Genomic DNA, 14,198 nt, shown 5'->3' on the forward strand with positions numbered 1-14,198 from the left:
AGGGGCTAACAATGTTCAAGAGGAAGTGTACTCATTACCTCACTCATGTAACTGTAACCCTCTGTATAGTATCTTTACAATAAAAAAAAAATGTCTGATGGAATAGGAATTCGATAAGTATCCTATTGCTGTATTAAAAAAAAACTAGAGTAGAAAATGCTATCTCCTTTTTGAAGCCATGGACATTGTAGTTACCTGGTAAATTTAGTAAAAATAAAGCAAATTCAAATACACAGGAAATGTTGGTCTACAGGAAATTTTGGTCCATTTCCTTATTTGTTTCTTACATAATCCTCTATCTTGATGGTCTTGAAGATTTAAGACATGTAAGATTTCCCTGGTAGATGTATGGAGCTAGTTAGAGAGTTATAAACCACTTGCTCATTAGATAATTCTCAGTGCAAAGAGATAATTCTCAGTGTAAAATTACTCAGTGTAAATAGCTTCTATTTGTTTGGGACCCAAAATATATCGTTACGTTTGGGTGTTTGTTTTTTTTTGTCGGTTGTGGGGGCTGAACTCTGGGCCTGGGCACTGTCCCTCAGCTCTTCAGCTCAAGGCAAGCATCCTGCCACTTAAGCCACAGCGCCACTTCCGACTTTCTCTGCTTATGTGGTGCTGAGGAATCAAACCCAGGACCTAGTGCATGTGAGACAAGCACTCTACCACTGAGCCACCTTCCCAGCTCCGGTTACACATTTTTTTGCATTGATTATTCTTGAGATAAGTTCTTGCTCCTCATTCAGCCATGCTACAAATCACCTAGTTCTGGCTTCCCACTGTAGCTATGATGGGCAAGCACCATCACACACAGATTCTTTGCATTGAGGTGGACTTCCTAGAGCTTTCCTGCCTGGGCTGGCTTGAAACCATGATCTTACAAATCTCAGCCTCCCTGGGAGCTTGGGGAATGACAGAGTTTTCCCATCACACTCGGTTATGAGTTATGAAGGGATGGCATGCACTTTTCTGGTCTCCAACTGTTTCCCACCCATTCTCAGCTTCCCAAGTAACTGGGATTACAGGTGTAAACCATCAGTACCCACTGCATCACTTTCATTTCATTTTATATATTTCATATATTTGTATTTTCTTTAAGTAGTTGTACCAAGGGGTGACCATTCAACAGAGCAGTTTATGAATACATTGCCTCTTGATCAATGTCACCCCTTTCAACATGCTCACCCACCCCTCCCAACCCAGCCCTTCCCTCACTTTTAATTTTTTAGCTTATGCATTGAATTTTTGCCATGTAACAAAGCAATTTATGTATACCACCCATCTTGATCTGTGTCATTTCTTCAATGTCTTCACCCCTTCCTTTATTTTTCTCAGTTCTGAGGCATGCATAATGCACTCTTGCCTGCATTCTACTCATTTCCTCCATTCATTTTTTTCTTCTACCCCTCTCTTCTTGCCCCCTCCCCCGCAAGTACTCATTTCCTTTAGTTAGACTTTGACTTCATCTTTCTAAGGAATTATAATAATTGGATTATTCATAAATTCAATTATATTTCAGTTAATTCATTTATAACCACTTGGGTGCTACCCAGTGCACTTACTCCTAGTTTTATAGGCACATTTTCATTCCACTAATGAGGGAAACTATGCAAGCTGTGTTTCTCTGGGTCTGATGTATTTAACATAATCTTCTCCAGGTCTTTCCATTTCCTTATAAATGGCTCAATGTCATTCTTTCTGATGGGTGAGTACAATTTAATTGTGTATATATACCATATTTTCTTGATCTATTTGTCCATTGAGGATCATCTGAGCTGATTTCATATCTTGGTTATGGTAAATAATACTGCAATAAACATGGTTGTACTGGTGGCTTTGAACACTGTTGTGTTCTATTGGATAAACGTCCAGGAATGGAATTGCTTGGTCATAGGGTTGGTTCTCTTTCTTTCTTTCTTTCTTTCTTTCTTTCTTTCTTTCTTTCTTTCTTTCTTTCTTTCTTTCTTTCTTTTTTTGGCCAGTCCTAGGCATTGACCTCTGGGTCTAGGTGTTGTCACTGAGCTCCTTTTGTTCTGTTCAAGGCTAGCACTCTTCCATTTGAGCCACAGTGCTGCTTCCAGCTTTTACTGATTCATTGGAGATAAAGAGTCTCATGGACTTTCCTGCCAGGGCTAGCTTCGAACTGCTATCCTCAGATCTCAGCTATAATCCATAGCAAGGATTATAGGCATGAGCCACTGGTGCCAGGCTATGATTAAGTTTTTGAGGACTCTCCATACTGCTTTCTAGAGTTGTTGAACAAATTTATATTCCCATTAACAGTGTAATAGAGTTCTCTTTGGTCACATCCACACCAGCATTTGCTATTGTTGGTTTTCATGAAGATGGCCATTCTAACTGGGGTGAGATAGAATTATGGTGGTGTTTTGATTTGCATTTCTTTTATAGCCAGAGATGTTGAACATTTCTGCATGGCAAAAGACATGAGTAACAAGATAAATAGAATGGAAGGCGAATTTTACCAGTTATCCATCTGACAAGGGACTAATATCCAAAATATACTTAGAGCTTAAAAATTTGAACCCACAAAAAATAAACCCACATAGAAACAATATCCCAACTAATAAGGGGGCTAATGACTTAAAGAGAAACTTCTCAGAAGAAGTAAGTGTGGCCAATAGACACATGAAAAAAATGATCACTTCCATTTTAAAGAAAAAAGAAAAGGCCAAATGCCATAACGGCTAAGCTGGGGACTGGTTTCGCCCTATTGTTGAGGGAGATCAGGGCAGCTAGAGCAAAGAGTATGAGCATGAAAAAAAGCACTAGGGCCTGAGAAAGTTGAGTTGAGGAGAAAGGAGTTGAGTCAGACAAATAAACAGTAGAAAAACAGGTCAAAATGGTATCTAATTAAGAAAATTTTTTATGACTTGGACATATCAATCCCTTAAATAACTAGTACTTCAGATGGCTTTTCAGGAAAACCCTTTAGAATCCAAACAAGATGGTTCAAAACCAGCATTTCAAGAGCAGACATCCACAGGAGTTAGGTTCTCCTGTCACAGACCGTTTTTGTTGTTGTTGTTGTCACTGTTCAAAATTCCCTGCATGGAGCATGACAAAGAAACTTGTGATCTGGGAGGAGGCATAGAGACTATTACAAAGAATCACAGGGCTACTATCCAATCAACCAGCAATCTCTCCTTTCTCCCATCCTGGGTATTGACCCATCAGCGAGGAATATCTGAGCCTGTAACTCCTGGATGGTTTGTTGGTCCACCCCAGAATTAAGCTATACACTTTGATTTGGTTTTGTTTGCAAAGAAAAAGGACAAAAAAAATTGCATTGGCTTCTTTAGCTCTGGGCTGGCCTGGAGTCCTTGCTCAGTGTCATGAGTGTTTGAGAGTAGAGTGGGGTATAATGGTGGAGCAAGAAGGCACGTGCTTGTTTTCTCTTCCTTAGCTAGGCAAATAACTAAAGTAGATGGATGCATGCTAGGCAAAATGGGTCTTTACCCAATCTCTAGACTCGTGCACATGTTGGTATCATCTATAGAAGGTGACAGTCTACCAATTTGCGCTCACACATGAACATCAGGTATGCCTTCCTCGTTCAGTCAAAACTACTTTATCCTGACTTACTGTCTAGATCCCTGGATTTACTCGTCATCTAATTTAGCAAGTTTCCCCAATCTGCCCTAAAGTATTTTTGTATTTTTTGCGGGGGGTTGTTTAGAATTCTAAACAGCATCAATTGCTCCCTAGACACCAGAACTGTTTCAGTTAGTTTAAGAAGAAGCTTGGGTGCTGGAGGTTATCATTTATCCTTCTGGATTCACATCTGTTGCTCTATCTAATTTTTAGGACTGTTCCTATCTGTGCTTCCATTGTTACCCTATTCCTCTCCCTATGAGCTTTGTCTAATTGAGTTCTTCAGTTCCTCCCCCTGCCATGAAGCTTTGTTCTCTACATCATAAAAGAGAAACTGGTAGAAATAGCCTACTTTTCACCTTGCTCTAAAGACAGAGTTGTTTATAGTCTTATCATCTGTTACTTTTTCTTCATGTAAAAGTTGTTCGTGATAAGGCAAGAGTTCTTTGCTTTAATTATTGTTTAGATTTTTTGCTGCATTTCTTTTTCAAAGCCTAGTTCTTGCTTGGGTGTGAATATGAGAGTATGTGTGCATATGTGTGTGTGTGTGTGTGTCTGTCTGTGTGCCTAACTAGGACTTGAACACAGGGCCTCACCTCTCACTTAGCTTTACCCTCAAGTTGGTGTTCTACCACTTGAGCCACACCTCTACTTCCACCTTCTAATATTAGAGACAAGAGTCTCCCAGACTTCCCTGCTGGGGCAAGGCTTGATCCTCAGATCTCAGACTATGATTACAGGGATAAGCTCACTAAAATCTAGATTCTTAAAAGATATTTTACACCTCTTGCCATAAAGCATCCAAACACATTTTAAATAATGTAAAAGTTTGAAAACTCAGGTAGCTTTATTACCTTTTGTAATATCCTCTTGCCTCTGTCCCTCAATTTTAAGATAATGCTATATCATCACATAGAAGCCTTCTGTGAAATCAGAGTTCAGAATCTTCTTGGAAAAAAGAAAAGTAATTGTACTATCTGAACACTACAGTGATTGTTAGAAGAAGCTATTAACAAGTTTGCCCATCTGGCTTAATTAAAATATTAATTTTATTTATGATAACAGAAAATTATAGAAACATCATGATAAAATGCATTATCATATTTCTAGTATTTTACATACACATATAGATTGTGTGTGTGTGTGTGTGTGTGTGTGTGTGTGTGTGGTGAACCATGAACCTGGGGTTTAAATTTAGGGCACTGTCCCTGAGCTTCTTTGCTCAAGACTAATGCTCTACCACTTGAGCCACACCTCCACTTCTAGCCTTTTTGGTGGTTACTTGAAGATAAGAACCTCACAAGACTTTCCTGCCCAGGCTGACTTTGAGCTGCGATCCTCAATTCTCGGCTTCCTGAGTATCTAAGATTATAGGTGTGATAGCATCCAACTATATGTACACTTTTATAAAAGTAAACATATAGCATAACACTTTGAGCTAGCCAAAGAGGTCGCTGTTGGATTTCCCATGACCATTGTTGACACGGTTTAGACATGTTTATGAATACATACTCTAGAAGGTCCAGATAAGTAACAATTCCTACAGACACAGTAAGTCTCCCTGAGCTCCTGCATGGGAGCCCATGACTGGGTGTGATAGGAAAATCTTGCAGCTGTGCCCTAACTCCTCGATACAACTTCCTTACAAAAACGTTGGAGACAATGAGACTTCCTGAGCAGCATGCTAGAGATCTTGGCATGGGCTAAGAGATGCAAAGCAGTCTTAGGAAATGAAAGAGGTGAGTGACGAGGCCAGTCCTCCTCCTCAATGACTGACCACCGCCTCTGGGCTAGATAATTTGGAATCAAGTGCAGCTATGTGAACTGGTTAAATAAAGTCCGCACCATGGGGTTCCAGAACAGGGCTGTGAAGTGTTGGATATGAAAAAGCTTGTGAAAAGATACACATATATTTTTAAAAAAATGGAGGCAGACAGAAATGTACTGTAATCCTAGCTACTCAGGAGGCTGAGATCTGAGGATCATGGTTGAAAGTCAGCCCGGGCAGGAAAGGCCCTGAAATGCTCATCTCCAATAAACCAGCGGAAAACTGGAAGTGGTGCCATGGCTCAAGTGGTAGAACACTAGCTTTGAGCTGAAGAGCTGAGGGACAGCACTCAGGCCCAGAGTTCAAGCCCCATGACCAACCCCCCCCCAAAAAAAATGTACTAGTTAGCTAATTACATATATATATAAAACTTTATATATTACTTATAATTATTATTGTATATCATATAACAATATAAATGTTATGTTAATTATGTTATATATGTTATATATAATATATAATATAATATATAAATATTACATGACACAATATTTAATATAAATAACACAAAATAGAATATATTATATAACATATAATATTTTGCTATATACATATGTAATATAGTATACTAATATATTAATACAATTATTAATTATATTAATAGTAATATAGTGCATTGATGTGTTTATTTGTAATATAATATGTATTAGAATAATATAATTACATAATATTAAATATTCTAAAATTATAATTATATAGAAGTATATATATAAAATATATCCAAGAGAACATTTGTGCATAGTGCTAACATGACTATGAATCTTTCAGATGAAATAAGCCCATAATATTACAGGTTTCTAAAATTAGGTCTCCAAGATACACAATACACATGGAATAGTTATTAAAGCAAATGACATTCTATTCTTACTTGGAGTAATATCTCTTTTGGTTAACACATAGTTTTAAAGGTGAATTTCCAGAGTTTTTCTTACCTCCACAAAGACAAAGCAGGGGAAGATGGTGTTGCTCTTCTGTTCTTGGCTTTGGTGGTTTGGAAACATACTTTCCTGTTGGCAGAAGAGGAAAGAATACAATGATTTGCAACATCCAGCCTGTACTTAGCTTCACAATCTGTGGAACAATACCTTCTCATTAGAAAGCTAATTGTGTCTTTGCCAGATACTGCCATCTTACCTCCTGGGTTGTTGTTTAGAATGGCAGAATGTCAATACTTTCCACCTGAATCCTGTCTCACATCTGTAAGAATACTACATTTTGGAACATTGCCTCTGGTTAGAAAGAGCCTATCAGATTTTTCCACTTCCATGCTATGGTAGGTCAAATCAGAGAGTTAGCATGGGGCTCTATGTGCTAGAGACATTAGCATTATGGTTGGAAACGAAGCATTCGAATCCCTGGATACCAGAAACTCTGCATCATCACCTGCTGTTCTGTGCCTGCCATTCCCACTACCCTGTCAGAATATTAAACAATTCCTCTGATGACTTCTTATCAATAAAGTGTACTCAAATCCCTAAGCATATGGTGAGGGAGGAAGAGTATGAATTCTGAGATCAGCAGATTCTTCCATTCCAAAGTTATTACTACTCTATTGTCTGAAAGGGTTAAAAACAAAACCACTTAATATGAAAACCACTTGATTAGGTGGGCACGGGTAAAGAAAGTGAAATTACATATTCAAAATTATACCCATTAATATTTTGCTTAGGTCCTCCTGTGAAAACAAATACACAAATAAATTCCTCAATCCTATCTCACGCGGTCAAATAGGCAAAAATGAGAAGACTTTATAAAGTTTAGGTTAGATGGATGTATGGTATGATGAGACTGATAGGTGAAAATAAAGATGCACCTATAATTCATTAAAGCACACAGTGTTTTAGAAAGGAGGGAGGGTTTCTGAACCTTTTTGCAAAGACCTTTGGTCTGAGAATAAAGGAATGTTCATTGAAAAAAATGTTAATTATGAATGAGTTCTGCTGTAAAAGATGAATGCTGATGGACAGCAATGTAAAGTAAATGACGTAAGCTCCCCCAAATGTAAAATAAAGTAGTAATACAGCATATAGTACATATGTATATAGGTATACACATATATATGTATATATATAAATGTGAACATATGTGTATCTTTTGCAGTCATAATACAGTCAATACTGGGCTCCAGTGACCCATATTTCAAGTTCAGTTGCTGTAAACATGAGGCCAGCCTCCTTACTGAGAGGAGCAAATCACCTCTCTGCCTCACAGTTCAGTAGTTTTGGTAGTATCTCCTTCCTGGGAATATTTGGGAATTCCACTCGAGAATTGAGTTGTCATAATGGGTGCCCCGTTATTGGCAATTAGGGACTATAACAGGGATGGTGTCTATCCTGCAATGCCCCAAAAGCTCTGCTCACAGCAAACAACTGTAACTACATCTCCTGCTTCATTTTCTAGGGTCCCACTGGCTTACACTTGCCTTATATCTACGAGTTGCAGTTCAGTGCTAATAATAACAAAAAAAAAAGTACCAGAAATGATGTCAAAAGCTGAGTCATTTAAAGAAAGTTATTGTGGGTAAGGGAGCTCAAAGGGAGTCAAAACATTGCTTCAGTTATGAAACATTTACTCACATAGAAGGTTCTGTGGACCACAGAGATCATTTTCCTACTTCATATTTCATTTGAAATGTTTCCGTTCATTGGATGGGGGCAGTAATGCAGTTACAGAAAACACAAAAAAAAAAGAGAAAGAAAAACTTTTATAGCAACTATGGAATATTTGAAAGTCTTAAGCTTTATATTTAGTGTTATAATGGCTAATGTAAATGTGAACCTGTGTATTTTAAAATGTGTGGTTAGTTAATATAATGTTAAATATAAAGATTTAAGGCTCTTGAAGGGAACTAAGTATGATGTTGATCAACAGAAGAGGAAAATCAAGGTGGATGTTATCCTGGTTAAAATCCAAATATGCATGGCTGAAACTTTCTGGTACAATTAATACATAGTAAAAATAAATAAATAATGGAACTGTAAAACAGGCTCCGTTATGTGGGTGGGTATGAGCCACAGTGAGAAGAAGAAGGTATCTGAGAATGAATATAGGCAATGTACTTAATTTGCATATGTGAAATTGGAACAATGAAACCTATTGAAACTCGTTTTAGAAAGAAAGGGAATAAAGAGAGAATGACAGAAGGGGTGAATTTGACCAGGATGCCTTGCACACATACATAGAAATATCACCATGTAGTCCCTCCTTGTACAACTAAATGTATGCTAATAAAAATCATTGTAAAAAAAAGTATATTCTACAAAATTAAGAAGAGTGAAGTGGATTGGGAAGAGATGGGTGAGAATATGGAAAGGGGTGACATTGATCAAGATATACTGTATTCATAACCTGTCTTGTTAAATGGCAACTCCTTTGGATAACTGAAGAGAATAATTTTAAAAATGGAATAAGCAATACAATTCCTACTATAAAAAATAATAAAAATTCCTGCTACCAAAAGAAATTGAAGACTCATGATATAAAATCTTATTGAATTTCTACACATAAAATTTACGTAAGACTTCAGCTGGCTATATTGACCTAGTGAGATGTATATCAACGTGATAGCAATGTTGAATGATGTTGAATTTTAATACGAAAAATTCACTCAATACTATGCAAAAATAACTAAGAGGCAGATCAATGAAGGCCTAGACTGTGACTAAACATTTTTAAAGTGAAACTTTGTAAAGGCAAAATTAAAAGTAAATAAACAAACATCTTTTCACCTCTAAAGATGCGTTTTACTTTAGAACTTTGTGATGAGAAATCTGAAATGAAAATCATAAATTCAAGCTATTTATTTATTTATTTGCTTGGAGGTGCACCCATTCCTCAATTTTTCTCCGACTCTTTCTCCCTAGACTTGGGGAAAAAAATGAAGAAAGCTGTAGAAGTAGGCTAGCAAAAACTGATCCATTCATCCATCTTTTGACCGGAAGTAGATACTGTTGACATGGGGGGTGGGGGGAATAGCTGGGCTTTCAATTCCCTTGTCTGCATCTCACTCAAGAAAGCCAAATAGTTCGTGGCAGGAAGAGCAGGCATGAGGCGGGCAGCTTTGTTGAAGATGGAAAGAGTCTGAACTTCCCTGCAAAGAACTTTGACTGGTGTAAAGAGTTGATCATGACTGTTTCTACCCTGAAAGATGAGTCCTAGTTACCAGTGATGAAACGTTAAGTAAACTAGCGAAGTAAAACAAGAGCCTCAAAATGGTAAGATGAGTTGGAGGACCCGGAGGACTTCAACTCTTGCTTCAGTTGTGTGTAGTAAAGCCCTTCCACACTGCAAGCATCATAGCCAGTGATACCCAGGGAAGCCATTTCCCTGCTCCCCTCCCTCCTTCTCCCCCAAAGTAACATATATAGGATGTGGAATATAAAAAATACAAGGAATGAGTAAGGAAAATACTATAAGAATACACATTTCAAATCATTTTGGTTTTGGTACGTGGTGTCAGAATGTGAAGATATAATTCTTTGGCTTTGGAAAGCCAACACCAAGTCTAAGTTCTGTACAATAATTTATCATACTGCATTTAAAATTGCTTTATTTTTGCCTTTTGAAAAAAAATTCCATGCAAGTCACCAGTTTAAGATTGAGTAATTGGATTTTATGCGCAGTACTGAGGCTTACACTCAAGGCCCGGACACTCTTTCAGCTTTTCCCTTACAGCTGGTATTCCACTTCTGGCTTTTTGGTGGCTAATTGTATATAAGAGTCCCATGGACCTTCATGTCCACGCTAACTTCAAACCTGGATCCTCAGATCTCAGCCTCCTGAATAGCTAGGATTACAGGCATGAGCCATTGGTGCCTGGCTTCCAGTTTAAGATTTAAATAAGGCAGGATCTCAATAGAACTACAGCAGGGTAGCAATGAGTGAGCTAGTGTTAAAGGACTATGTTACCTCCTGTATATAATAATTTATATGCTGCCTTATTGCTGTTCTTTATAATAAACCAAAATAAATTTCTGCTTTTGTTGAAATACTTTTCAGAAATGTCTCCTGCTGATTTGACTCATTTAATATAGTCTGTTAGAAGGTTCATGTCTAAATAATCCTATACTTGTTATTTGAGAGCCAGGAATCTGAACTCAATTGTTCCTTCATTCTACTTCTGTGCAGCCAATTCAGATTCATCCACAACTTCTTTGAAGTCTGGTTCCTTTGCCCTTACCAATGGATCTAATGACCCACTTTTAATGAATGGGATATGACGAAAGTGATGGGTATGACTCTGGAGGCGAGGACATAAAAGCACTTTGGTTCTCTGCTTGCTCACTCATGAGCCCTTACACTGTTGGGTCAGGAAAAAGATAGCTCCCACGCCGTAAGAAGAGACACCATGGGCAAGGAACTTTGGCTGCATCAGTCTGTGGAAATTTCTTAAGGCAGCCACCACATATAAATATGACAGATGGTAGTGAACAAGGCATTAGAGTCTCAGATGCTTCTTCAAATGCACTCATCATTTAATTGTGCAAAATTGGATGTAGCTGGTATCTGGGTAAAAGATTTTGGTAAGATTATCAGGGGTTTGGAAGTCTTTCAAACTATTACTATAGTTTTGGAAACGTTTCTTTATGCTAGAAAGTAGATTGAAAAGAATGGAAGAATTATTTAAACTATTTGAATATAAATTATTTTAGAAGTCAGGGGAAATGTAAAATTTATTTCACATGGAAAGTACCATACACAGAAAAATCTGCTTAACTTTCCTATGGCTTAACTATAACAAATTTATATTCTAGAGTCATTTTCCTTATGAGTGCAAATGGAATGCTAATGTTATTATTAGTCTAGAAAAGCATAATTAAGAGGGTAAACCTGCTGCTTTTTCTGTCCCTCCAACCAAATAATGAATCCCATTAGAAAAGCAGAAATTTGCTTAATTTCATTAGATCTATTAATCAATGTAAAAAAATAAAAAGGAAGGGCATGGACAATATTACCATTTTTGTAAGTTGTTTCCTAAAGTATATTATAACAGCAGAACAAATCTTATTTTAAGGAAAATTTCATATGATTGGGTTGTACCAATGTGAATCTATGATAACCAAAGATTCCTACAATAATATTTTACATTCTACTAGCAATATATGCTGGTTTAGTACCCTATTCTACATTTATTGATTTCCATTTATTGTTCCTTTGTGCACTAAGTATTGCATAAATATAAACAAATCCTCCTCAAGAAAATAACTGCATTAACTGTTGATTTCAACTTCTATTGAAGAACTTCACACAAAAAATAACAAAATTAATAGCTCCAATAAACATCTATACTCTGGAGTACTATCATAATGAGTTATGTCAAATTTCTGTTAGTATTTGTCTCTGCTATCTTCACAGTCATATTTATTTAAATGGTAGTGTCTATGCTGCATTTTCTTGGAGAGAAGGAGAGAACTCAATAATATAAAAAAAGAAACCTGTTTTCTTGTTCATCAAAATCTCATCTTGAATTCCTTTTAATCATAAGGTTTCTGAAGGTCTAAAATAATGTAAATAAGCATGCCAACTTTCTAGAAGGTGAGGGAGCTGTATATAAATCCTTCTGATGTTATGTGAGTCCTTAAATACAATAATTTTTTAAACTGACCAACCCAAGGAAAAGGTAATTCCTTTTTACTTTATCAATTTTGAAAATAGAGGTGCATTACTAGGATATTCCTCATCTGATGCATTAGATAACAAAAATCATGCTACCTTAAATTTAAAAAAGAAGGAATCATATGCCCTCCTAAAGTGACAGTGTAGGTGTAGTAGCCTAGAAATGTTGCCCACGGCTGAAGACCCAGACTCTCTCTGTCACATGACTTTTCCATCCCTGTGTGTCTCCTCCATTTATGCAGTTGCTATGTGCATTTTCAACATGGCTGCTTTAGATATCAGATGAAAGAAGAAGGGCTTCTATGTGATTTTTTTTCCCGCTTCCTTTGTATGTTCTTCCTCCTATGGTATATCCCTGTTGCCACTGCATTTGATTTTGGTACCCTGTATCTTGTCTATATATTTATCTAATTTTGGGAGAGTAAGAGAAATAACAAAATGCTGAAACAAGGACACAGGATGACCCATTGCAACAATAATACTCACAAGACACAGTGTTAGAAATGAACTTTACAACTTTAGGGAGGGGAAGGAATGGGGGAGGAGGGAAGGAAGGGATAGTAGAAGAAAAACAATGGAGTGGGTAACAATGCTCAACAAGAAATGTACTCATTACCTTACTGATGTAACTGTAACCCCTCTGTACAGCATCTTTACGAGAAGATAAAATTTTAAAAAAGAAATGTCATTACTTATGTAACTGTAACCTCAGCTTTACAATAAAAAAAATTAAATTAAAAAGGAAGGGCTGGATAGAGTATGCTTTTACATTGTAAGGAAATATGTACATCACTTCAAGACTGACCAGAACATTCAAAAGACTAGAGCAAGCTCCACGGGAGACTGAAATCTATTTACAAATGAAAGAAGCTAGGGCTGAGGTAAGATAGGGTGTATGAGTAATCTCTGCCACCAGAAAGAATAGATAGATTTCTCTTCCTTTTATAATTCGGACCCTAGGAATTCAATAAACATCCTGTTGGACACCCAAACCACTTCTTTAGGCTTTGTGAGAAAATTCAATAGTCCACTCAACAAAAGTAGAACAGCCAGCGTGGCTAATATCCAGTACAATGCATGTGCTAGATACTTTCCAATGAATACAAAAGCATCACAGCCATTTGTTTTCTTCACTGGGAATGCAAATTGTGAAATGAACTTAGATGACATCACTTTGTACCCAAAAACAAAGCACCATTGGCTGGCTGGTCCTGGCCACTTTAGCTTTCTAAACTGGACTAAGGTCCATTCCTCTCATGGTATGTCTGTTATGGCAGTCTGAATTCACAGTTGTTAATAGATTTTCAATTTCTATTTTATCAATTAAAAATATTTGTTTTGCTGGCCTTGGTGCCTTACGCCTGTAATCGTACTACTCAGGAGACTGAGATTTGAGCATCGTGGTTCCAAACCAGCCCAGGCAGAAAAGTCCATGAGACTCGATCTCCATTAAACTGTTCAAAAAAAGCTGGAAGTGGATCTGTGGTTCAGGGGGAAGAGTACTAGGCCTGAGCAAAAATGCTCAAGGACAGCACCCAGGCCCCTGAGTTCAAGCCCTAGGACTGGCAAAGGAAAGAAAAGAAAAGTGTTGTGTTTAATTTGTTTTTTTAAATTATTGATGTCAAATAATTGTACAAAGGGATTTCAATTTAATGCATCCAATGTGTCTGTACAGTGCATCTCGATCGGTGTCACCCTTTTTATCATTCTTCTTCACCATCTACCCAATTCCCACTCATCATTTGTTCTCTATAAAGAAGTGCAAAAAAAGGAAATAAAATACTGCATAACTTTATCATCCAAAGACCGTTACTTATTAGCATTTGTTTCTAGACTTCATCAATATACATAAATGCCAAACTACAACTTTTATTGTTTATTATCTTCACCCTATGCTACTTTAGCAGCTATATATAATTTAGGATTCTAGGAGAAATGTTCTGTATATACAATTGGAGATTATATAATCATACAATAACAGACTTGGTTGGATGTCTTGGTATCTGCTTCCTATGTATTTTTTCACAGTCCCATCCCAAATATCCATGGCAATATGTCACCTTGGTTCGGATGCTTAAAATGTTCATGACTTTGCCTATGTTTCTAGTGAATTCAATATATAAATTAAAGTCCTTTAGGCTCT

This window comes from Dipodomys ordii, unplaced genomic scaffold (assembly GCF_000151885.1).
Source record: "Dipodomys ordii isolate 6190 unplaced genomic scaffold, Dord_2.0 Scaffold242, whole genome shotgun sequence".
Lineage (NCBI taxonomy): Eukaryota > Metazoa > Chordata > Mammalia > Rodentia > Heteromyidae > Dipodomys > Dipodomys ordii.